A 27,301-nucleotide genomic window follows, 5' to 3' on the forward strand; every position below is an offset into this window, starting at 1 on the left:
GGGCTATATAGAGACTTGCTTCTAATAAGTAGAATACAGCAGAAATAATGGTGTGAAGCATCCAAGAGTAAGGTCTAGAGGGCACTGTGGCTTCCTCCTTGGTTTTTCTGTATTACACACAAGGGAGGAATCAGTTGCCATGCTGTGAGAACACTCACCCAACACTATGTAGATATTTCTATTGGAAGAACTGAAATCTCATTCCAAAGCCAACAAAGAAGTGAGGGCTTCTGAAAACGGCTACATGAGGGCACCATCTGGAAAGTGAATAGTTCAGCCCCCACCAAGCTATTGGATGAGCATAGCCTTAGATACCATCTGTGGGCAGCCTCATGACCTATCTGAACCAGACTACCCTGCTACACTGCACTGAATTCCTGCCCACAGAAAATGTCAGCTAATAAGTGCTTATTGTTTTAAGCTGCTAGTTTTGGGGATACTAGATAGCTAATATAAGTAGGATAGTCTTTTAAAAAGATCCTAAAAAGCTACTCACAATAGAAGATGAAATCCTGAAGGCATGAATGTTAGTCAGGGCCCAGGAAGCCAATAGTGACTGCTTGCTAATTTATTCTGCATGAAAAAAGGAAAAGAATTTGCTTTTGCTTCCAAGAGAAGCATGAGAGAGGAGAAAGGAAGAAATAAAAAGGGGATAGCCAGTAAAATAACTACAAAGCATTCAATCTATATAGAAGGAATGGGAAACCTCAGGATCTTATGAGAACTCACTCATTACCATGAGAACAGCAAGTGGGAAGTCCACCCCATGATCTCATTGCCTCCTATTAGGCCCCTCCTCCAACACTGGGGATTACAATTTGACATGAGATTTGGGCAGGGACACAGATCCAAATCATGTCAGTGTTTTTAATGTCTTTCAGCCTCAGTTTTATTTCGTGTAGTATGAGGTTAATAATATTTATCTCCTATCGTATCTATAAGATTAAGTGAATAATATGCCTAAAACCTTAGCTCAGGGCTTAGTCACATTGGCAACATATATTGGTGAAAATAGTTATACTTGTTATTATAATTGAAATCTTCCTCTTGACCATCTGCCCCTCCTAAAATGTGAGCTGATAAAAGTGTAAGGTATTAACTTTTTACATTATACTTGAGGAGAGACAAGTAGGATTGCCTGCTGAATTACCCTAAGAATCTCAGGCTGTCTGGCAGTAAACCCCACAGAATTTGGGGCTTTGTCTCCCTAAGTGAAGGGAGAGTGGTTTCCATTCCACTCCCTTAGTGGGAGAGGCTGCCCCTGAACTCAACCAGTGAACTCAACTTTCCATAGGAAATATAGAATAAGGCCTCCCTCCCTCTTCAGCCTGAAGGCCTCTTCCCATAAGACTGCCTAGTGCTACTGGAGAGTTCCCTATACTGAGGCTGCTGGTGCTGTAGCCCTGACCGTTGACTAATATACACATACAAAACTGTTCCTGGGCTTGCACTTAAAAGACAATGTCAAATGACCAAACATCTCACCATAGAGGATATTCAGATAAAAACGTGCTCAACATCATTAATTATTTTTAAAAATGCAAATGAAAACTATGAGATACAACTAACCACTAGATACCTATTAGAATGTCTAAAATTAAAAGGACTGACCATAACAAGTATTAGCAAGAATATGGAGCAACTGGAACTCTCATACAAGGTAAAATTGTACAACCACTTTAAGAAAAAGAGGCAGTATGACAAGGAACCAAAGTCAGTCCTCTGGAGCTAGTGCCACATTGTGTAGAGCAGGGTCTTGAATGCCTTTCTGTGAAGGGATGAGAGAACTGGGCATTGTATGATTTCTCTTGCTGATGCTGGGCTTTTATATTTTCCCAGTAAAATCTGTCTTTTCTATCCAGGCTGCATGATGCTATCATGTTTGCCATCATCCATCATGCCTCGCATTGAACAAAATGGACAAAAAGTCCTTGCCTCTAGAGTGCACATTGCATTGAGGAAAAAAAAATAAGGTAAACATATAAAATATTATATATGCAAAATATGAACATGTAAAAGAGATATGAATGTGTGAAAAATGTAAGATGAAGATAAATGCTGTGAAGAAAAATTAAGCAAACAACAGGGAGTGCCAGGAAGATGTACATATTTGATGAGTCAATAATTTACTTATAGGTGTGTATAGCCTGCATAAAACTCTCAGCATGTGCTCAAGACGACATACACAGCATGCTTGTTCAGTAATATTTGAAGTAGCAAAAATACAAATAAAATGGAAAGATTTAAATGTCCATCAGAGAGGTCACCTGGCCGTTATCCTTCTGTAGAAAGATTACCATAGTCAATTACAGGTGATGGATGGATGAAGAATAAGACTGGCACCAGGGAGTCTTAATACAAGATCATTGAGGTAGCTTAGACAAAAATAATATGACAGCTAACATTTCTGGGTGCTTACCAGAAGCACTGGGTGATGTTCTAAAAAGTTAACATAACTCATTCAATCCCCTCAACAACTCTATGTAGTAGATGTTATTGTCGCCTTTACAGGTGAAACAACAGAGAAAGAAAGAGGTTAAGTGATGTCCCCAAGATCACACCTCAGTAGCAAGGACAGGCACCAAACCAGAAAATCTGAGTTCAGAATCACTGTTTTAACTATGATTAGCTATGTTCTGAGAACATCCATGTATTCTCAGTAACCATAAGAATGGAGAAAGCATGAAGAATTTCTAGGAAAATTCTACTTCCTTCTACCTAGTTACCATCATCTTTGTTCTATGATTCCTGTGGAGAATGATTTACATAAAAGAAATTTCAATAATTATGTCTCAGAAATCAGGATTTTACTCCCACACATTCAGTTGACAGAACAAAGTTCCATCTTTATCAATAACTGCCTAGAGCAATTTGTCTCATCTTCTAATTAGATTCAGAACAATTTGAAGAAAGAGAACAGGAGTTTTATATATTTTATACAAATATAATTGTCTTTCATCTGTTCTACAAGAGAAGTTTCATTAAGTGTTAAATTACAAAGCCTAAAGTTATACAGTGACATTTTTTCTTTTGTGTTTTCTCATGTGTATTTTTTCATGTTACTGTTATTTGCTTTTGATTTAATGTCAAATTATAATACTGTTTTAGTTATTCCATTATCATTTCAGGTGTGCATCCCAAATTTAACATTTTAATGAGGTGGCAATGACTTAAAATCAAGCACTAAATGTTACCAATTGTAATGGTCCTGGATTTTTTAATTGCAATCATCCTTTCCTCCTCAATTGTAAAATTAAGTGTGTGCTAGCTAGCAGGATTCTCAGTTCCAGGACTTAAAAAAATTCCACCCTTACACCAAAAATAACAAACTATTTTGTAAATGTCTACGGAAAGACCATTGAGACTTATGAACGTGATGAACGTTTTTTAGTTTCTTTTTAAAAATGCTGTTATCTCCTTTTAACATATTTATTTTTAGATAGATATTATTTTATTGCTTAGGTGTAAGGGGAAAATTAAAGAGCCTTTTAGATAGATTATTGGATTTATTAGGCTAAGCAAATCCACTTTGGAATAATAAAAACCTTATTAGGTCATTAAAGACTGAAATATGGTAGATTTGTTTTTACACTTTTACCTCATGTGCTTTTGTGTTACACTGAAATTTTTAGAACTTCATAAACTTTTTTTTAACCTGGTAATAATTAAGCTGTTAGGCTATAAAATAGTTTGATTCTTTCCAGAGTGTCTCAGGCATGTCCATAACCTTAAAATCCTGTGACTTTGCTCTTTTTGTAGGCAGGAAATAATCATAATTCAAATGTATTCACCATCAAACCCAGTCATTGAGAACATTGAGAAACTTACTCTGTCTATGTAAAATCAATGTCAAATTCCTCAGAAACTGTGGGAAACTATTATGACTCATTTCTTTTGCTTCTGTGTAATTACTTGGAAGGAAAGACAGACCTTGGTGACAGAAAGACCTGGGTTCAAGGCTTACCTTGGCACCTTATTCTGTGACCTTGGAAAAGTTTTGTTTTTCTCCTTAAAACTTTTTAAGCTCTTCTTTCTAAACTCTCTTTAGGCTCAATTTTCTGGTCTGCGTTTGTAAATGTGGCATAAAAGTTGTACCACCTGAGAATCGTATTAAGGATTAAATATTTAGTGTGCTGCCTAGAATATACTAAAAGCTCCATCAATGGCAGACATTATCATTATTTCCCCTTTATTATTTCATCTCATTCTTCATGATATCCTGGGGTTCAGTCTTTCATGCATCTGTGATGAGATAAAGAGAAATATTGTTTTACTCCATGGAAACACTTTACTTAAATGTCCCAGGAAACCAGAGGCTAAGCAAAAAATGCGTAAGCTCTTGATTATCAGGCACTCCCATTCTGAGGTAGGATTTCCAATATATCAGTATAACACATTATTCTATATGCAGTCATTGCACACAGTGGATTTCAATATAATTCACTTCATAAATTAAGCCTGCTTGCAGAAATAAAGACTATTTTAAGGGTATATGAGTAAAATTTGCATGACAATCAGATAACCTAAATGAAGTGGGAAAATTTCTAGAGGAACAAAATTACCAAAACTGACTCAAGAAGAAATAGAAAATCTAAAGATAACAAGTAATAAGATCAAATCAGTAATAAAAAAAAAAAAAAACCATCCTACCAAAAAAACAATCCAGAGACAGACGGCTTCACTGGTGAATTACACCAAACATTTAAAGAATTAATACCAACCTGTCTCAAGTACTTCCAAAAAGAAGAGAATGGAATAATTCTTAACTTATTCGATGAGGCCAGACTCAGTAATAGAATCAGTCATATATTCAGTAATATAATAATTCTATTCAGTATTACCCTAATACCAACTCAGAGAAAGAACAAGAAAAAAAATCCAAAACTACAGGCCAATATCTCTTATAAATATAGATGAAAAATTCTTAAGGACATAATAGTAAATCAAATTCAACAGCATATTAAAAGGATTATACAACATGACCAAGTGAGATTTATTCTGTAAATTCAAGATGGGGTTGAAAAATACCAAAATTAATCAATGTAATATACCATATTGTAATACATCAATAGAATAAGGGGGAAAAGTACATACTTATCTCCATTGATGCAGAATTGCATTTGATAAAGTTCAATGATAAAATCACTCAGCAAACCTGAGAATGGAAGGGAACTTTGTCAACATGATAAAGGACATTAATAAACATCCCACAGCTAATATTATACTTGTTATAGACTAAATTGTGTCCCTCCAAAATTCATATATGGAAGCCCTAAACTCCAGTTTCCTAGAATGTTACTTTATTAGAGATAGGGCCTTTAATGAGGCAATTAAGGTAAAATGAGGCAGTAAGTGTGGGGCCCTAATCTCATAGAACTGGTGTCTGTGTAGGAAGAGGAAGAGACAGCAGAGATGCACACCCACAGGGAAAATGCCACGTGAAGACAGAAAGAAGATGCCATCTCTGTGACAAGGACAGAAACCTCAAGAGATACCAAACCTGCTGATAACTTGATCTTGGATTTTCAACCTCCAGAATTGTGAGAAAATAAGTTTTGGTTGCTTAAGCCACCTGGTCTGTGGTATTTTATTATGACAGCCCTAATGAACTAATACAATACTCAGTTATGAAAGGCAGAAAGCTTTCTTTCTAATATTATGAAAAACAGAAGTAGGCTACTTTGAGCACTGATATTCAACAGTGTACTGAAAGTTCTAGCTGAAGATATTAGGCAAGAAAATAATTTGAAAAGAGGAAGTAAAACTATTTGAAGATAACATGATCCTATATATAGCAAATCCCCAAAAATTCACCAAAAAAACTGCTAGAGCTAATAAGACAATTCATCAAAGTTGCAGAGTCCAAGATCAACACAAAATTCAGTTGTGTTTCTACACACCAGCAATGAACAATTTGAAAAAGAAAATTAAGAAAATAATTTCATTTATAATACCATATGTATTAGTTCATTCTCACACTACTGTAAGGAATGACCTGAAAGTGGGTAATTTATAAAGAAAGGAGGTTTAATTGACTCACAGTTTCACCAGCTGTACAGGAGGCATGGCTAGGGAGGCCTCAGGAAACTTACAATCATGGCAGAAGGGCGAAGCAGAAGCAAGCATATCTTCACATGGCAGCAGGAGAGAGAGAGAGAAGGTGCAAGCTCTACACACTTTCAAACAATCAGATCACATGAGATCTCATTCACTATCACAAGAACAGCAAAGGGGAAGTCCACCCCCATGATTCAATCACCTCCCACCAGGCTCCTCCTCCAACACTGGGGGATTAAAATTCAACACAAGATTTGAGTGGGGACACAGAGCCAAACTATATCACTATTCAAAAGAATAAAATACCTAGGAATAAATTTAACCAGGGAGGTAAAATGTTTGTCTGTTATAAACTATAAAACATTGCAGAAAGAAATTGAAGAGGACCAAAATAATGGAAAGATATTCCACATTCATGAATTGTAAGATTTAATATTGTTAAGATGGCAATACTGCCTAAAGCTATTTACACATTTAATGCAATCCCTATGAAAATTCCAAGAACCTTATTTGCAGAATTGGAAAGGCTGATCCTTAAATTCATAGAGAATTGCAAGGGAGGGACTCCAAACATTCAATATATATACAAATGGAAGAAGGGGAATGAAGTTGGAAGACTCATGCTTCCGAATTTCAAAACTTACTACCAAGCTGCAGTAATCAAATCTTTGTGGTACTAGACCAAACAAAAACTTGTACCCAAATGTTCACAGCAGCACTATTCTCAATAGCTAAAATAGGGAAACCCTCCGAATATCCATCTGTGGATGAATGAATAAACAAATTATTACATACACATACAATGAAATATGAATATCAGTCACAAAAAAAGAATAAAGTACTGATATATACTATATATGCATGAATCTTGAAAACATTATGTTAAATAAAAGAAGCCAGACCCAAAAGGTCACATGTTATACGATTCCATTTATATTGAATATTCAGAGTAGGCAGATTCATAGAGATAGGAAACAGATTGGTGATTGCCAGGGAGAGGGGTATGAGGAATCCACAGTGACTGCAAAATGGGTATGGAGTTTTCTTTGAGGATAATAAAAATGTTTTGGGATTAGATGGAAGTAGTGACTGTAGAACATTGTGAATGCACTATGTGTCACCAAACTATACCCTTTAAAATATTTAATTTTATATTATATAAATTTTGCCTTAATTTTTTTAAGTTAGAACAATTTTACTCTTGTCCCTGGAATATCACATGATGTGATGGCAGTTTCTATAAGCAGAAAACCTGTAAGAATCAGTACCCTCTCTATATTCAAAGGCAAACTCTAGTCACTACAGCCAGGTACAGGATTACTTCTAGACTTGTCCTTGAGTTTTCTGGGCTCTTGAATGAGACAGAATAGCCCTAAACTACCTTGAGATAACTCTCCCAGACTCCCACTTTTGTTCCCTTGCACAGGTTTTCCTGATCCTGAGCCACCAACAGTCTCTACCACAAAAAAGTGCAGTGATCTATCTAACTACACCATTCTGGCTTCTCAATCTAAGCCTCCTGTCTCAAAACAGAAGTCCAAATGAAAATCAGCCTTTCTAGGTCACCTTCACAAACATCCATTACAGGTCCCCTACTGCCCAGGATTCCTCCACTGTCTCGCCAGGACAAGATTGGATATCCTTTTATTCCTAGAGCCAAACTTACTCAACTAGATTATGTGGCTTTCCAGCTCTGCTCCCGAACGTTAATTCTTTTTGAGACTAAATACATTTATTAGTATTATTTAAAGCCTGCTTGGCTTAAGTTAATTTCTGATACTTTTCTATATGTTTCTAAGTCTTGGGATTTCATTAATCTATGCTGAGGATACTTAACCCCATCCTTGCCATTCTTCCTTTCATGGCAGTTTTTAATAAGCTTAAAACTGCTAACACACATTCAGCCAGTTCAAACCATAGCATTATGTCTGTCTAAATATTTGGTTTGTAAAAAAGTATAGGAGAAAGGAAGGGAGTGAGTTTTGAATTTTATTAAGGAAATTACTCAAATATAACACTGGGAGTTGCTCTGAAGATGTCAAATTTTTGATCCAGAAATATCGGACCAATATTCTGCAAAATGAGTGAGCAGAAAGGTCTAAGCATCCTTCAGTCACCAATTAGTAAACATCATCACCCTTTCAGAGGCCTTTGATTTGAATACATTTGGCAGGAATGAAAAATGGGCAGAGTCTCATCATTTAATAGATCCGTTTTACCTTTCCATTTTTAATTTTAAGGACTTTGTTTACTATTAAGGCCCATTAAGTGTTCAACTTTAGGATTCATAAACTTCCAAAAATCAGTTACTTTTATAGTGATAACTAGAATTCATGTGGTTGCAGAGCAATTTATATACATTGTCACATTGTCTCATTTGATAGAGAATATATATATATATGTTATCATGTTCATTTTAGAGACAAGAAGCCTTAAAGTCAAAGAGTTTAAATGACAAACTGATAAGCCATAGATCTGGAAGCCAAACCCAGATCCTCTGATTCTCTTGCTCTTCAAACTCACTATGCTCCTTCTCAAATGTTATGCCCAACTATCTAGAATATGTTTGTTTTTATTATTCATGTCTATTTTGTCTATTTTTTGTTGTATAATTTTAAATATATACAAAATGGATATTCAATATATGATAATTTTGAATTTGAGCAGACATTTTTTGTTATCTAATGCATGAAAAACATTGCTCATGACATGTTGGAAAATTAAAAACCAAATAAGTGAATGAGATTGAAATGATTCTTTTTTTCTTTTGAGATAGAGTTTTGCTCTTTAGCCTAGGCTGGAGTGAAGTGGTGTGATCTTGGCTCACTGCAACCTCTGCTCTCTGGGTTCAATCGATTCTCCTGCCTCAGCCTCCCGAGTAGCTGGAATTACAGGCACCCACCACCACACCCGGCTAATTTTTGTATTTTTAGTAGAGACAGCTTTGCCATGTTGGCCGGGCTGGTCTCAAACTACTGAGCTCAGGTGATGAACCTGCCTTGGCCACCTAAAGTGCTACGATTACAGCGTGAACCACCCCACATGGCCGAGATTGAAATGATTCTGAGTGACAAACTTTATGAAAATGGCTAAATTACACATTAGCAGTGTTTTTCAAATGTTCCCTACCATAAAACTCACCTGAGAATGTCTCAAAGAGTTTATCTCCAGCTGCAGAAACCAAGAAAGACTACTTGGAAGAAGTGATATTTTATTTAAGTCTTTCAGGAATTCTATAGCAGAATAATGTCAAGAGCAGAGACAAAATATCCTCAGTACATATATAGTATATTTCAGAACATAAATTATTTTAGCTTAATGCCTACAATATGGGTAAGGAAAAAATAGGCCATGACTGGGCGCAGTGGCTCACACCTGTAATGCTAGCACTTTGGGAGGCCGAGGTGGGCAGATGGCCTGAGCTCAGGAGTTTGAGACCAGCCTGGGCAACATAGTGAGACCCTGTCTCTACTGAAAATACAAAAAATTACCCGGGTATGGTGACACATGCCTGTAATCCCAGCTACTTGGGAGGCTGAGGCACAAGAATCACTCGAACCCAGGAGGCAGAGGTTGCTGTGAGCCGAAATTGCACCACTGTACTCCAGTCAGTCTGGGTGACAAAGTGAGACTCTTTCTCCAAAAATAAAATAAAAATAAAAATAATTTTTAAAAATGGGCCATATTGGAGGGTGTCTTTGGAGACTCACGCTAGAGAATTAAGAGTTAATTCAACGTGTAATGGGGAACAATGATAAGCCTTTTTTTTAAGAAGCTGAACCAATTAAGTTTAGTTTTTCTTTGTACTGATTCCCAATTGAGTTAAAAATCATCATTAATTTTCATCACCTTTAAAGCCAAAACAATGAATTTTTTTTTAAAGAAAATAGTTTATGTACTTTGTTAGGCATGTGAACAAATCACTTGTATAAATGCAAGGTTTGTGTATAGATATAAAATAGATAATTATGATACATTATATATGTATATTTATATAAATTTACAGATATCTATAAGTTTTCCCTGGCCAACTTAAGTTAAATTTATCACATGCATCTTTGTATACCACTTTATTTATTATGTATCTATTTTATTGCACTTTAATGTTCTAGTGCAGTTATTTCTTTAGCATCCATCTGAGAAGTCTTATTAAAGTATTTTAATTAAGTCAAATATTTAGGATTTCATGTTTATTTTTCCCATATGATTGGTTCAAAGGAGACCTAGTAGTGCAGAAAGAAATCCTAACATGCAAATTAGTTTAGTTATCCAAATATGTCTATTTATTGCCTGTTCTAGAGTACGTACTAAGTTTAGCAAGGCACAGATCCTACCAGTGAGGAACTTGCCTTTCAATAGAGGGAGACATAAATACTAATAAAAGAAACCAGTGACTTGCTTCAGTGCTACTACAGAGGAAGGGATAGTAAAGAGATAAAGAAGATGTGTTGGGTTCTACATGATGTGGGAGTTTGGAAATGAAAATAAATGAGTAGAGTGAACAGACTAGAAATAAGAAAAGCTTCAAGAAGCAAAGTGATACTTGAGCTGACTTTCCTTATTACTCAACCTTAACTGAAACTTCAACTTTTGTTTTCCTCTATCATGGAGAGTCTGTGGCCCCAAGTTTCCTGCTCAGTAAACAATATCCGAAACATCAAAAGTAATGGTGGGTTGATATCAAGACAGATCATACTGAAGAAGATAAATTCTATGTTAAAAACTCTCAGAACTGTTCCTTCCTTCCATGTTTCATTCTTTCATTAATTTATTTATCTGAAATTATTTTTGAACATATAGTATGCAAATCACCAAAGGCATAAAACAACAGGACAGACCCTACCTGTGTCCTCACAGAGCTTTCTGTTTAGTCAGGGAGGAAGACAAGAAAAGAGAAAATCTTACTCATGTGTTTGTGAGATTTATCTGTGTCAAAATATGTAACACCAACTTTATTCATTTTACCTGCTGTATTTCTTTAAAAAGAGAGACAAATAACTAAGATGTGAAAATAGCTAATGGGTATTATTTTGTGTAGGTTTCAGTATACTTGGAATATTTCATAATTTCAATAAAGAGGCAACTATAATATTACAGCCTGACAAAGATAATAACAAGGAAAGTGGAAGATAACATAAAATAACCAAATACTTAGAAGTTTTACTTGAGACTTGAATGATCAGGAAAAAGTTGGGTAGATGAAAGCTGATGTTGAAATGGGAGTGGTGGTGGGGACGATTTCTTAATCAGAGAGACTGGAAGGAATTCAGTATGCTAAAGTGGCAAGTAGCCATAGATAATGCTGGAGAGATAAGATAGGCTCAGACCCCAGACCCCATGGCTTCAGGTAGTATCTTCTAAGAAGGCTGGACCTTGACCTCAGAGCAATGTTCATGGAAGGCATAGAAGCTGGGGATTATTAATAGGATGATAAAAGTCATCTGGCAACTTGGGCTTTTCAACTTCCCAGAGAAGAAAAATCAGCGATAGAGAACCGTGGGAGCCAAGTCTTTTCCTAGCCCTTCACTTTACTCTCCACGTAGATGCCAGGTAGCGGAGTGTAGAAATTAACTTTGTACTGGCAGAGGTTCTCTTGGAGAAGCTGTTACCTATCTGTGATCTGTCTCCAAATAGTTCCGCCACTGACTCCGATGGAGCATCAGAGGAGGGCTCCGCTCAGTTAAGTGACACAATCAGATATGTAGTTTAGAAAGACCATTATGGCTGCAGTGTAGAGAAGGAATTGGAATGGGACAAAACTGAAAGAAGGAAGTCAGAAGGTTCAGAAAAGCTTACCTGAATGGGGTAGCAAAGTGTTAATAAGCTTCAAGAAAAGCTAGGAAATTAAATAATGTTTGAAAAAAGTACTAGGAGTGAAACCCAGTTTTCTGGCCCAGGAAAATGTTGACATATATATATATATATAATGTTAACTAAATACTAATGCTGACAAGGCAAACAGGAAGAGGAAGGTCTGGGGGGATGTGTGATTCATAGGGAAATAATGTGCTGTGACACAGACACAAAGGACTTTAAGTCGTCAATGGAACTTCCAAATTGGGGAGTTAGTGACTGGAGTTGCAGCCATGGGAGTGGATAAAGGCAAAAAAGAACCTGCAGGAGGGATGCAAGTGGCTGAGAGGCACACTTACTGCCCCTTCATGATTCACCTCTGCACTCATGTCATGGGCACGCTCTTGAGGGCTGCTGGTGCCCCACAACTGACCAGGGTGGTGTACTGGAGCCAGGCCCTTTCTGCCTAAGCAGGACACTCAAAGAGGCAGTCTTTGCCCTGCATCCCTCCACTGGCCCAGCCAGCACTCTCTCAGAGCTTAGACATCTGCTTCTCAGAGCACCCAAACTGACAGGGTGTATCCAGTATATTTGATTCTGAAGCTAGAGAGACCCAGCTGGCCATACACATTTGGGAATCATTGACAGATGGCAGCTGAGATCTGAGAGCGGTTGACCTCACTTCACAAGGTTGAGTGGAATTAGGAGGGACAAACTTCTGTGACAAGAGCCTGAGGAGCACCAAACAGTAAGTGGAGGAAGAAGAACTCCACATGGAAATTGATGTGTGGGTGGAGAGGTCAAAAGAAAACTTGGAGGCTCAGCATTATGTAAGCCAATGGGAAAGCACATTTTAAGAACTGTCTATTGGATTCAGCAGGAAGGAGATCACATATGCATTTGGCAAGAGCAGATTTATTGGCATAGTGACCAGGGAAGCTAAATTTCAAGGAGTTGAGGGAGTAAATTGGAGGATAAAATGGAGATGATAAGTGAGGAAAATGATTTCCATTCGGTTGTGAATGGAAGAAGAAAGAGATTCAGGGAAGTAGTTGAAGGATGACTTTGGTTGAGGAAGAGGGAGAGAGTGTGTGTATGTGCATGTAAGACGGGAAATCTGAACATGTCATATCACCATGTCCATTTGCCTAAGTTATTAGAATATCCTATTTAATACTGTTTTGCTCTGATTCTTTCCCCTCATTTAATTTTATTTCAGACAAATCTTCCTGAAGCACAGGCAGCCTCTCTCTCTTCAAATCCCTCGGATGCTTCCCTTTTTTAATAGAACCAACTCTAAGCTTCTTAGCATGGCATTTGAGACCTTCCTTCTTTGCTTTCAAATGAGCTTACTCTTTTTCATTTATCATGAAACCTCTGTTTGCATCAAATCAGCTGCCTCCCAAGCTTTTCACAGGCCTCGAATGTTTCTTGCCCCAGCTGTGCAATCTACCTGAAATCCCATTTTCTGACTGCTGCCTCTTTCAGGAATTGCATCTCAAATAAATCTGAAATGACACCTGTCCTCAATGACCCATCTGGAAGCGTCCCTCTCTCCACTCTGTTCCCCCTCATACATTGAGTCTGTATTACAAGTACAAATGACCATTCTTTATTCTGCATTTGTTCTGTAGATGTCTTACCTCTCTTGTTAGATTCTAAGCTCTGGGGGAAAAGAACAATCTCTTAAGCTTTGAATGATCCACCACACTCCGTATCGTGTCTCATCTATAGCAAGTATTTAATAAGTGTTCATTGAATGGAATTGAATTAAAACTAAAAGTCAGTAAGTATTTAGTGAATCTGCTTATGATCTAAAAGGCATTAGGTTAGGCTTGGATGAATAAAGATACGTGAAATGGTCTTAAGATGTACTGAGGACAAAAGAAAAAAAGAAAAAATACCAATCATAGGCATTATAAAGGAAGTGATTTCTTTCCATTATGAATTTATTTCCAATGGGTCCAAGCCCTAAATTTTTAAGCATTCAAAGACCGACTTAATAATATTACAGAAACAGACAAAGCAATCACTGAGAAAAATTATATAAAAGCATCATAATGTTACATAGCACAATAACTAGTGAATTTAATTTTTGTTTTTTTTAATCTATAACAATATATTTTTAGGTCTATTTAACAAATGTTTAAGGATTGTTTTAAAGGTCTAGTCTGGGAAAAGATATATTTGAAGAATCCCTGAAATCTGCTGTTTTTTGGAACAAGTCTATACATATATTAAAATAAGGAATTCATTGCAGGACTCAGTTTTTTTTCTTTTGTCATGACAATGTGCTGTTGAAAATCCATGTTCTCCTATTTGCTCCATTCATAACTATGATTTATATCTCATTCACAGGAATGTTGGAATATTAAAGGGCTTAAAATGAAAGGCATGCAATGTTGAAAAGCCCTTTTAGTCATTGCCTGTGCGGCCTCTGTCAACACTGTTAAGCATGTCTAGAATGTTTGTGTGTGTGGCCTAGACTTTCTGACTCTGTTGTGATGTTTCTGTAGAAAACAAAGCATCACCAAAATGCCATAACCCACAACAAGAACTAAAGAATGCAAGGCATGTTCCGGGTATTACCCTTCGAAGAGTTAATTCTCAAATGGATCATCACATTTGCACTTAGCACAAAACAAGTGGGTACAAAATGCTTGGGAGAAATACTATAGCTTTTTCTGGTTGCTTCATGGATGCCGCTTCTGTGCTAATGAGGTCTGAAAGCAGTGGTCTTATATTTTAGATTATCAAAAATATAAACCCTTTCAGGGTCACACTAAGCTGATGCTTAATCTGTTGGAAATAGGTCCAGGAAAACATCAGATTGTTTCATGAAAAATTAGAAAACAACTTAAATATTGAAATAGTTAAAATTAAGGATTCTACAAAAGGAACTCTTACTCTTAGAGTAAGTAAAAATGAAATACACTTCCTCTTCACAGGAATGCAAATCCACTCTGTAGAAATGCTGTAAAGACTAAGAGTTGATGCTTATTTAAAAAGAAGTGATAGCATTTTCAACAAAGGATAGTCCGAACCATGGAAAGAAATGAGAGTATATCTTTTTGTAGGGTGTGGAAGTAGCTCATAGATATTCTAATCCTATGACTTGTCTCTGACACTCAGAACAGCAGCTTCTTGGTCAGCCACATTGCATTTATATGGGTATAAAAATGTGTTGTCTTCTTATTCCAAGTTTCCAAACAGTGGACTGAATCACACATTGAAATGTTTCCCCTCTCACCAAACATACTGAAGAAATCTTAATAGGTTCCCAATGAAGAAGTCAAAGAGAAGGTTTTTGTGGTAAGAGAACAAGGTAGTTATTTTAAAGAATTACAAAATAGGGCACAAAAAGTTCTCAGTGATTTTTGGATGCAAAATTCTGTTCCACCCATTCTGTCACATAAAAATATCTTTACCACAGTATTATAATACACTGAGGAGGAGAAAATCATGCATATCCTTTTAGAACACATTCATGTGCTCTTAGGATATAATTTTCCACTTTTCTTGAAGTCAAATAAGGGAAAACAGACTATTGCTAACTTCTTTATTTTTTAGTGTTGGCCAGATACTGAGCTTGACAAGAACTGGGATTATCAATATAATCTTTCTTTATTATTCTGAATTGGATCTTACATATTAAAACGAAACTTTTCCTGATAATGTCTTTCTTTTTCCCTTTAAAGCCCAGGACACTTTTCCCCCGATTTTTACATGTCTTATTTCTACATAAGCAAATGTCTATTAAAATTTGTTTTTTGGGATCCATATTCTGAAATGGTATTCACAGGACCATCTTATCCTGATATTTTTAATTTCACAAGTCGTCTTTGCATTTACCTTTAAAATGAAACCAAAATGATGACCATTGTTGAGATATAATAGTATGAGAAGTTTGGTACTTTATAAACTGAAGACAGAAGGCAGAGAACAGCCTAGATTACAGATTTTTCTTTAAATGAATGCATAAGAGAAATCGAAAGTACTTTATAAACCAAAGGCAAAGTTTACTTTTTGGTTCTTGCATTTTGTTTTAGTAATGGGATAAACATGGAATGTCATTGCCAGCAGAGCAAAAGATTTTTTCTTGTTTCACTGGAATTAAAAAAAGAGAGAAAGATTTCTCCAAGTTACAAAGCTCTCTTCTAAAGTCTAGAATTCCTTATGGATAGCCTTTAATTTTTGGATGAGAAAAACATGGAGGAGAAAGTGGGGATGTCAAGCATGAATTATTAATATTAAACACGTTTATAAAAAATCTGTGGGAATTTTAGAAGAATCTGGTAAAAGAAATGTCCTAGAAATTCAGCTTCATGAGAAATTGAATATACATGTTGAAATTTTTCTGAAAGTTCAGTTTTTGAGTGATATAAAGGAGGAATGACTGGAAAATTTTGTTTATGGACTGTTTCTTATTTTGAGAACAACTGTGTTGTTTCTGTCTCTGGAGTTCTACTGTGAAATGTCGCTCACCCTTCTCAGCTTTAGCAACTTAAAAGATCTTTTCGTAGTCAATTCCAAGAATTTCTGATCAGGTTCCAGAAAGACTTACAGCTCTTTCACGAAATGAAATTGTATGGACCAGTAAGAATCCACAAAATTGACAGCATTTAAAAAGTTATCCAATGTTAACTAATAACCAGTCATCACCTAACTCTGAAAATAAAACTTTTTTTTTTCTTTAAGAGAAACACGAAATGAAGATGCCGGGATAATAAACTGTTATGATTTATCAACCCACTACACTGCTGCATTCCTAGCTTTGAACTGTGGTCCTTCCTTTCTTCATTCCTTTCTTTCTTCCCCCTTTCTTTTCTTTCTTTCTCTTTCCTTTAAAAATTTCATTACCAATGGACTAGTTTTTTTCTTAAAAGCATTCCAATATGGAAGATGTAAAACAATGATTAGCTTGGAATGAAGTCCAGGTACAGGCTCAGAGTCCAGGCTTCCATCTCCTCTTCTGCATCCCTTCAAACAACTGCCAGTTAAAAAAAAAGTCTCAAAGTTCCAGCCCTCAGAGCCATACAATTTAGTCGAAGAAGTAAAACTAACTCATACGAAGCAATTAAATTTAACCAACATACGAAGCACTACATTAGATTATGCAGGCCGTGCCATTTGTAAAATGCTGCACTGCTGCTTCTTGCCTATATTTGTATTTTGCCTCATTCTCTGTGATAAATTTGTTTAATGTCTTGCCTTCTATTGGGACAGGAAATATGTTTTTTAAAATTTAAGGGGGCAAATTCATAGTAGCTTTTGAAATATTAGAGAACTAAGATAAGGTAGAAATAAGACCATCCTGGTGATCAAAGAGACAAACCATTAATTTCACTGGGCAGATAAATAATCAACTGAACATTCTAGCCAAAGAGAAATCTCTGCAGCCTGCCGTTCCCAGGGATAAACTGGGATGAAAGATATTTTACATTTTGAAAGTTATTTGGTGCACATTAATTTATCTTTTGCTTTATTTCTAAGAATGTTCGATTCCACATGACTTGTTCAACAAAAGAAAATACATTTCACTTACATGATTATTTAAATCATTCTTAGATTTCTGGGCACTGATAGAAGACATCTATCAATTCATTAGGACTTTTTAATCCACTATGAGCATAAATATTTATATGTTTTTAGAGAGCCAAAGAATAAAAATTATTTCTGTTTTGTGTTATTTCACTTTATAAGAATGTACTCTTTCTAATATGTGCATATGTGCCATCACTGGCTTTGACCACATGACTAGAAAAACAGATATAGAAGTAGAAATTTCATGAAGCTAATAGAAACAGTTCTTCATATACCTTTATGTTGAGTTTGATTGTATTCCATTAATATGATAAATAGTCCATTTCTTCAGTAATTTGTTCTTAGGTTGAACATGAAATTATTTAGGGGAGCTGCATAGTACCCCTAGGTACTGTGCATAGGCATCAGTACTATAGATACAGATAGTTATTTTTCCCCATTCTTTAATTACAATAAAAAATAATGAAGGCACTTCTTCCCCTTCTTCTGCCAAGACAGCAAACATAAACTTAAAAAATTTTAGTACTAACTTGAAACTAATTGGCAGCATTTTGGACTTTGGTATTCTAGTACAGTTTAAAAAATATCCCGGCCGGGCACAGTGACTCATGCCTGTAATCCCAGCATTTTGGGAGGCCGAGGCGGTCAGATCACATGGTCAGGAGTTCGAGACCAGCCTGGCCAATACGGTGAAACCCTGTCTCTGCTAAAAATACAAAAATTAGCCCGGTGTGTGGTGGTGGCTGCCTGCAGTCCCAGCTACTCAGGAGGCTGAGGCAGAGAAGTGCTTGAACTCAGGAGGCAGAGGTTGCAGTGAGCCAGGATTGCACCACTGCATTCCAGCCTGGGTGACAGAGCAAGACTCTGTCTCAAAAAATAAAATAAATAAATAAATAAATAAATTCCCAGATTTCTAGATTGACCAGTCCTGTGAGAATACTTAACACAGTGATGTTAACTAGCTATCTCACTGCAGCATTGAAAACATTCTACCTTCAAGGGGGAACCTTATATCAACATTAAGTTTTCTTCTAAACAGATTACCATTGTACAGAAACAAATGAAATATTTTTGAATCCTATAAAACACCTATTCAAATGGCTAACCCCCCCAAAAAAAAAACTGCTAAAGTAATCTTATCCAAAGTAATCAAACCAAAACACTTGCAATATCCCAGAGATGCCATATTCTTTTCTTAGTACTTTGTAATTCCTTTCATTCTCTCATACTCTTTTATACTTTACCATATTTATAATTCTTTTCCCTCTACTCTTCTACTTCTTTGTCAGGATGTCTACTACTCAATTTTAAAGATAGTAGCAAGGCAAACACACTCCTAGGGAGACTTCTCTTGCTCCAACCCCATCATCTGCATTTCAATTTAATGAATCTGTATATTTTCATAAAACTTTGATTTACTTCCATGTAAACCCTTACCAATTTGCTCTGCAATTCTATGTATATTTGTCTGTATTCCTAACATGATACGAGGTTCTAGAAGGCAGAACCATACTTTCTTCTGTGTTTAATCAATATTTAATACAGTGGCTGCAGTATTACACACTATCTACAAATAGAATTCCAAACAAAAGTCATTAAATGAGACAGTGAGTATCACATACTTTTTAAGGATAATGAAAATAGAATAAGCATGATTTTTTGTTGAATAATATTATTCAAGCATACAGAGTAAACCTGTTAGAAACATACAGGAGATTGCCAGAAATATAAATGTAGGGGAGGCTTTGAAATGTCACTCTTAGTCTTTGAAAGATTGATGACAACGAAGATGTTATAAATAATATCTGACATTAATTGCCCAACACAGTGCTAAGCTCTTTCCATGATTATCTTATTTAAGCCTTAAAACAATCTGGGAGGGGATGTGATTATTAACCTCATTTTTCAAATGAGAGATCTGAGATTTAGCGAGGTTAAATAAGGTGCCCAAACAGCTAATAAATGGTGGAGCTGGAATTCAAGCACCTGCAAAATGACTCTATAACTAGCACATAATTCAAACCTTCTAAATCCAAGGGAATGGGTCATTTTTGTAAACTGGTTTTGTTCTTCTGACTTCTTGTTTCAGATTGAGAAATTATACGTTTTAGAAATATATTTTACCTAAATTTTCAAAATGACTATCATGAAATTATTCACAATCTCCATTTAGATCCTTTAAAGGTCTATAGCATTTCTGGTCATATTTTCTTTGCCTTTCTCATATTCATTAATTGTGCTTTCTCTTTTGTTCAATTGTCTCACCATGGATTTGTCACTTTAGTTTGTCTTTTGAAGGAAACCACTGTTGGCTTTGTTCATTCTCTTCATTCTTTACTCCATGAATGTCTTTTCTACCCTTAATTATTTTCTTCCGTGTATATTCTTTCAGTATATTTTACTATTCTTTATTAGCTTCTTAAGGTGGATGCATACCTTACTGAGTTTGAGTCTTTCATGTTTTCTAATATGTGCATTTAAGGCTGGCCTTTTTTCTCCCTGACTGCTTTAGTTGTTCCTATAAGTTTTAATCTGTCATTGTTAAATACCATCGTGTTAAAAATATTTTTTTCTTTTCATTGTGATTTCTTAATAGATGATATGTTATTAAAAAGTATTTCTGGCCAGATGTGATGGCTCAGGCCTGTAATCCCAGCATTTTGGAAGGCCATGGCGGATGGACTGCATTAGCCCAGGAGTTTGAGACCAGCCTGGGCAACATGGTGACACCCCACCTCTACAAAAAAATACAAAGAATCAGCTGGGTGTGGTGGCACATGCCTGTAGCGCCAGCTACCTGGGAGGCTGAGTTGGGAGGATTGCTTGAGTCAAGGAGGATCACTCGAGCCCAGGAGGATGAGGCTGTAGTGAGCCAAGATTACCACTGTACTTTGGCCTGGGTAATAGAGTGAGAGCCTGTCTCAAAAAAGAAAAAAAGTGTTGACAAGTTTTAAAATTTTTTTTTATGTAGTTCATAATTCTTGGCTTAATTGCAGTATAATTTGAGGATATGCTCTATTGTTTTCATTCTTTTAACATTTGTTGCAGTTTATTTTTGAGACAAAGTATGTAATTTTTTAGCAATATTATGATTTGCTTAGAAAGAAAGTTAATTAATATAACCACCTATGTTCATCAGATCTAGGATGTTGATCACATTGTTCAAATCTTCCTAGCTGATGCTAAGCCTTTTTTAAAAAAGGGTACTGAGAGATATATTAAAATTCCCCAGTTTGATTATAGGTTTGCCTATTCCCCCAAGTAGTTCCGTCATTTTTTCCGTGATATACTTGGAAACTATGTTACCAAAGCCATAAAATATAAAATAATTTTTACTTGTATATATGTCTTATGAAGTGATTTTTTTCTTTAGTAATGATTTCACCTTAATGCTTTCTTAGTTTAATACTAATATTGCTCCACTAATACCCTTCCAATTTGTATTTACGTGGTATATTTTTCCAACATTTTTTTAGCCTCTGTATATGGCTCTGAATAAGATGCATCTCCTATTAACAGGATATGGTTAGACTTTTAAAGAATATTTAATCTTTGCATTGTTTTATATTTATTAACTGTACCATTTGTATGTATTTTATAATAATCTTCAGTGAAATCTAACTGTTATATTATTTTACATATTTTTCCCACTGAGGCAGTCATTCATTAAAGTTTCCCAGTAAACAAAATTAATGCAATTTTCAGAAGTAAAAAGTGTTTTGCTTGTTTAGACTTACATGATGATGAGTAAATATGGTTTCTTCCCTGCTCCTAGGCTGTAGGTATGAAAGTGAGTAACACAGAACTGATTAAATTCAATGTAATAATGCAATAGAGCAATGTAACCATTTCACAGTTGCTTAAAGGGATAGTTTTTCAGTTTTCTATTTCATTGACTTCTGCTTTCTTATTATTTAATTTTATTTTTTTCTTTTTGAGACAAAGTCTCACTCTTTCACCCAGGGCTGGAGTGCATTGTTCCTATAAGCAATCCTATAAGCAATCTTGGCTTACTGCAACCTCTACCTTCCTGGGTTCAAGAGATTCTCCTGCCTCAGCCTCCCAAGTAGCTGGGATTACAGGTACCCACCACCAGGCCCGGCTAATTTTTGTATTTGTTGTAGAGATGGGGTTTTGCCATGTTGGCCCAGCTAGTCTTGAACCCCTGACCTCAAGTGATCTGCTTGCCTCGGCCTCCCAAAGTGCTAGGATTACAGGTGTGAACCACCATGCCCAGCCTGCTTTATTATTATTATTTCATTCATTCTGCTTCTTTTGGGTTTGTTATGCTCTTCATTTGCAAAGTTCTTGAGGTGGAAACTTTGCTTATTGATTTTGACTGTTTTCTAGTATATATATTTAGTGCTATAAATCTGTCTGTTAGCACTGCCCTATCTGCACCCTATACATTTTGAAATGTGTATTCATTTCTTTTAGCACAATGTATTTTCCAATTTTTTTTTGATACTTTATTTTTGATAATGCTCTTTTTTAGAATCTTTTTCTTGGTCTGCATTTTTTGGTATTTAAGGGTTGCCCGTTTCATCAGCATAAAGTCTGAGATATTTCAGGCACAAAGAAAACCCAGGGCCAGGTGTGGTGGCTCATGCCTGTAATCTCAACATTTTGGGAGCCCTAGGTGGAAGGATCACTTGAAGCCAGGAGTTCAAGACCAACCTGGGCAACAAAGTGAGACCCTCCCTCTACAAAAATAAAAATAAAAAAGAAGCCAGGAGTTGTGCGTGAACCTATAATCTCAGCTACTTGGGCTGCTGAGGAATGATCATCACCTGAGCCTGGGAGCTCAAGGCTGCAGTGAGCGGCATTCATGCCACTGCACTCCAACCTGGATGACAGAACAAGACACTGACACTGTCTCAAAAAAAAAAATTCCATGAAACTCATCAGCATGCCATTTCTTGAGTCTTAGGGCTGTTAGCTGGACTGCCTTCTTCTCTCTACCTTTCAGAGTTTTCTTATCTTTGGTTTATGTACAATGTGCATAGTTTTTTATTTTTTATTTTTATTTTTTGAGACAGAGTCTCGCTCTGTTGCCCAGGCTAGTGTGCAGTGGTGCGATCTCGGCTCACTGCAAGCTCCATCTCCTGGGTTCACGCCATTCTCCTGCCTCAGCCTCCTGAGTAACTGGGACTACAGGTGCCCGCCACCAAGCCTGGCTAATTTTTTGTATTTTTAGTAGAGACGGGGTTTCACCGTGTAAGCTAGGATGGTTTCGATCTCCTGACCTCATGATCCGCCCGCCTTGGCCTCGCAAAGTGCTGGGATTACAGGTGTGAAAGAACGAACAACTCCAGACTTGCTGCCTTTAAGAGCTGTAACACTCACTGCGAAGGTCTGCAGCTTCACTCCTGAAGCCAGCGAGACCACGAATCCACCAGAAGGAAGAAACTCTGGACAAGTCTGAACATTAGAAGGAATAAACTCCTGACACACCATCTTTAAGAACTGTAACACTCACCGTGAGGGTCCGCGGCTTCATTCTTGAAGTCAGCGAGACCAAGAACCCACCAATTCCGGACACACTAGGAATACATACAACAAGAATTATATGAGACCTCTGTAATAGAAACAGTAAAATTTGGCTGGGCATGGTGGCTCATGCCTGTAATCTCAGCACTTTGGGAAGGCGAGGTGAAGGGATCACAAGGTAAAGAGATCGAGACAATCGTGGCCAACATGGTGAAACCCTGTCTTTACTAAAAACGTAAAAATTTTTAGTAAATTTTTCCTAAAGTGCCAGGCTGGGTGTGGTGGTGCGTGCCTGTAGTCCCAGCTACTCGGGAGGCTGAGGCAGGAGAATGGCTTGAACCCGTGAGGCGGAAGTTGCAGTGAGCCGAGATTGTGCTACTGCACTCCATCCTGGTGACAGAGTGAGACGCCGTCTCAAACAAAAAAAAAAAGAAAAGAAACAGTAAAATTTTACTAAAGAATGTGAAGAAGGTGTGAATAATATGGAAGACATACCATGTTTCCAAATGGGAAGACTTAAAATGGTGAAGGTAACATTACTCTTCTAACGACATATGTATTTAGTTGAATCAAAAAAAAAAAAAAAAAATCCCATGGTAGTTACTGTAAGATCATGATCATATGATTAAATTTTCATCTGAAAAAATTTAATTGTAAAAATAGAATAATTTTGGAAAAACAAGGTGTGTGAGCATGGCAGTGGCCACTGGAAAGGACTCCATTCCCTCCCTTGGCGTCATAATATTCTATGATATTTCAAGGATCAGAAGAATATGATTGTGATGCTAACATCGATACAGGTCAATGGACACAAAGTTACCAAAGTATGAAAAATACAATATGTAAGAAATTAGCACTTTGCATTGGTAACAAGATTAATCATTTAATCATGTTGGAATAATTAATGAACTTTTAGCAAAAAAATACAATCTGTTTTTACCGTGTATCATACAGCAGAATAAATTATACATGCGGAAAGATTTAAGTCTAACTTAAATTTAAATGTTCAAGATAAAATCACAATAGCACTAAAAAACAATGAATATTGATACTATCTCGGAACTTGAGAAAACTTTCTAAGCATAAATCCAAAGGTAAAGACCTTGAAGAAAAACATTAATAGATTTGATTACTTTAAAAGTTTGAAGAAATTATCATAACAAAATTGAAATACCATGAGTAAGCTAGAAAAAAATGGATTGCAATACAGTAATGGATAATATATTAGTTACTCTATTAGTCTGTTAGAGCTAGACACATAATACTGCAGTCTATGTGTCTTAAACAATAGAGAAAAAGAATAGAAATGTATTTTCTCACAGTTCTGGAGGCTGGATGTCCAAGATCATAGTGTCAATAGGGTTGGGTTCTTCCGAGGCCTGTCTTTTGCGCTTGCAGATGGCCACTTTCTTGCTGTGTCCTCACGTGGCCTTTTCTTTATGCACTCACATCCCTAGTGTCTCTTCCTCTTCTTTAAAGGACATGAGTCCTATTGGATTAGGGACTCACCATTATGACCTCACTTAACCCTAATAAACTCTTTACAGGCTTATCCCAAATACAGTCACATTAGGGGTTAAGGCTTCCATATAGGAATTTGGGGGGAACACATGTAATCCATAACAGTTATATCTGTATAAATGATAAGATTCTTCCCATCAATAAAGAAAATATGAACACCACAATAAATAAGTGGACAAATGGAGAAATAAAAAAATTCACTGAGAGAAGTATAGATGCCCAATTAAATGAGGAAAATGATTCAGCTCACCTGTAATCAAAGCATGGCTTACTCAACTGGCAGAGATATAACATGTTTTTGCTTATCAGACAGGTAAAAATCAAAATTAAAATATTAATAATTAGTAAAATTAGAGAAAAACTTATTTCTTGCATTTCATGACTGACCTTAACTCTCTTTTATTAGCTCAGAGGTAAAACTCTATTTACATTTTGGAAAAAAAAAAGCCTAAATGTTTTGTCTGAGGCATTTGAATCAGAGGGACTCCAACTTGAATAGGGGCTGGGTAAAATGAGACTGAGACCTACTGGGCTGCATTCCCAAGAGGTTAGGCATTCTAAGTCACAGGGTAAGATAGGAGGTTGGCACAAGGTCACAAAGACCTTGCTGATAAAACAGCATGTGGTAAAGAAGCCAGCTAAGTCCCACCAAAACCAACATGGCAATGAAAGTGACCTCTGATCGTCCTCACTGCTCATTTTATGCTAAGTATAGTGCATTAGCATGCTAAAACACACTCCCACCAGTGCTATGACAGTTTACAAATGCCATGACAACATCAGGAAGTTAACCTATATGGTTTAAAAATGGGAGGAACCTTCAGTTCTGGGAATTGCCCACCCCTTTTCGAGAAAACTCATGAATAATCCATCCCTTGTTTAGCATAAAATCAAGAAGTAACAATAAGTATAAGCAGCTGAGCAGCCCATGCTCTTGCTCTGCCTATGGAGTAACCATTCTTTATTCCTTTGCTTTCTTAATAAACTTGCTTTCACTTTATGGATTCACCTCAAATTCTTTCTTGTGCAAGATCCAAGAACCCTCTCTTGGGGCCTGGATCAGGACCACTTTCTGATAATTGTTTGACAGAAATTTTTACTTTGTAGCTAATCATTAAGTGTTAAATAGATTAGTACATTATCTAGGTGGTAAGCAAATTTGGAATTTAAAATATCAAGGTTTGTATTAGAGCTTAGAAAAATCTATGAATTGAATATTAAAATTCTGACTAAAAAGAAAGCCAAGAAAATTGCTTTTTAAAAGAATCTGCTTAGAAGGTTATGATTGCCACTTGCACTAATAGGGACAACATATTTAGTTAAAGAACAGGACACAGAAATTTAGAAGTGCCATCATAACGTGGTATGCAGGAATTTTATTAAGCATATCTGTAGTGGAAAAAACAAAATATTACAACAAACAAGCTTATAATTCTGATAGTGGTAAAATGGTGGAACATTTAAAATAGCATATTTTAAGACGTGTAAACACTTAAAGTGTACACTTGACAGACCTTTTCTCAGAAAGCTACCTAAGGATGTGTAATAGTCAGTGGAGAAGTGAATCAACATAGAGGAATGAAGAAGGCAGAGAACATATAACAAACAGTGGTGATCACATAAACCTGTAAAATAAATAGCAAGTTTAAAACCCATAATGAAAGAGCCTATTACACTTGTAATTTAAAGACCACAGTGAAGCATGAAATACTATGTTGAGTTAAAAGCTGTTTAGTTGAGTGTCAGTGGAACTACAAAAGATATATGGCTCCATGGGAGCCCGAAACATCCATGAGAAGGAAGACTCCCTGGACATGAGGTTGTTCAATGAGGTTAGAGACCTACATTCTCTTGGGAAGCTGCTGATCTAACCCTAGATAACGTTTGATCCACTCTGATATTTAATTGCTAGAAAACCATGTAATAATTTCCAATTGCAAATATTTACATGGAAAACATCATGAAGTGATCATTCTAGTTCTTACCATATTTTGAGATTAGTTTATTCAAAGTCCACACTGTGAATGATACATTCATATTTTTGTCATAAAAACCATAGCAGTTGCAAATTTAAGATAAATTTACTTTAAAAGATAAGCTATTGAGGTTAAATATTTGATTTATAATTTTGTCATCATGTGTCTTATAAAATCATAACCCAGGTAATTTAGAGTAATCTTTAAGAAATGCTCACCCAAAGTGAAATGGTATATAGCAACTGGCAGAATTTTTTTTAAAAAGCCAGTTGGAAATATTGAAATTAGAATATAATAAGTTAGACCATCAACTGACTGTACCCAAGAAAACTTCCTGGGATTCTCAAAGACTAACATCTACATTTTAAAGGTTTTTTCTGGAATAATGTTTCTTTTGATATCAACATTTGTTACATGGTTAATTTATTCAGAAGTATATCTGTGATATTTCATATGAGCCTATTACATATTCAAATACTTAAACTCTCAACATGGATTAATGTCCAGGAAAGTAATTGTCCTTAATCAATTCCTTAATGGAGATAATACCACTTGTCAGTATAAATAATGTTTTAAGCTCAAGAAGCAGGCTCCTTAGTTTATGATAATCATTTTATGTAGGAGATAATTACCCAGAATTTCACAAACATGTTCAAAATTCACATAGTTTTATTCTCCAGCAGGAATCTGCCTTAGTTAATAGTTTTAAGGAAACAGAATTCTGAAGCAGACAGAGTATTTAATTTGAGGTAATAAGTGATAAATTTCACAATAGAACTACAACTAGAACCCAGTCGATGAATTTGATAATGACTGGCTCTTTGCTATTGAGGACATGAGCAGCCACATTGATAAAATAGCTGATTAACAGAGAGCTATCAGTTAAGGACAGAGGAGAGCCACTAACATACATTCATCAG

The 27,301-nt window shown here is 36.1% G+C and overlaps 2 long non-coding RNA genes across 10 annotated transcripts in view; one reads left to right on the top strand and one right to left on the bottom strand.

The window, feature by feature from the left end:
• LOC129061037 (uncharacterized) overlaps positions 1-24,355 on the bottom strand; it is a 33,919-nt gene extending 9,564 nt beyond the window's left edge. Inside the window, exons 1-2 of the long non-coding RNA XR_008528002.2 lie at positions 24,205-24,355; positions 22,874-22,937 (exon numbers count right to left, since the gene is read on the bottom strand). This is a non-coding gene — a long non-coding RNA (uncharacterized LOC129061037). The remainder of the gene's footprint in view (positions 1-22,873; positions 22,938-24,204) is intronic.
• Positions 12,092-27,301, top strand: part of LOC112134679 (uncharacterized) — a 60,658-nt gene continuing 45,448 nt past the window's right edge. For 2 of the 9 annotated variants that reach the window (XR_010141174.1, XR_008527999.2), the window contains exon 1: positions 12,146-12,598. This is a non-coding gene — a long non-coding RNA (uncharacterized LOC112134679). Of the gene's footprint in view, positions 12,599-27,301 lie in introns of all 9 variants that reach the window. The other 7 variants (XR_010141172.1, XR_010141173.1, XR_002916039.3 and 4 more) reach the window with 6 other exon arrangements.

Source organism: Pongo abelii, chromosome 7 (genome assembly GCF_028885655.2).
Source record: "Pongo abelii isolate AG06213 chromosome 7, NHGRI_mPonAbe1-v2.0_pri, whole genome shotgun sequence".
Taxonomy (NCBI): Eukaryota; Metazoa; Chordata; class Mammalia; order Primates; family Hominidae; genus Pongo; species Pongo abelii.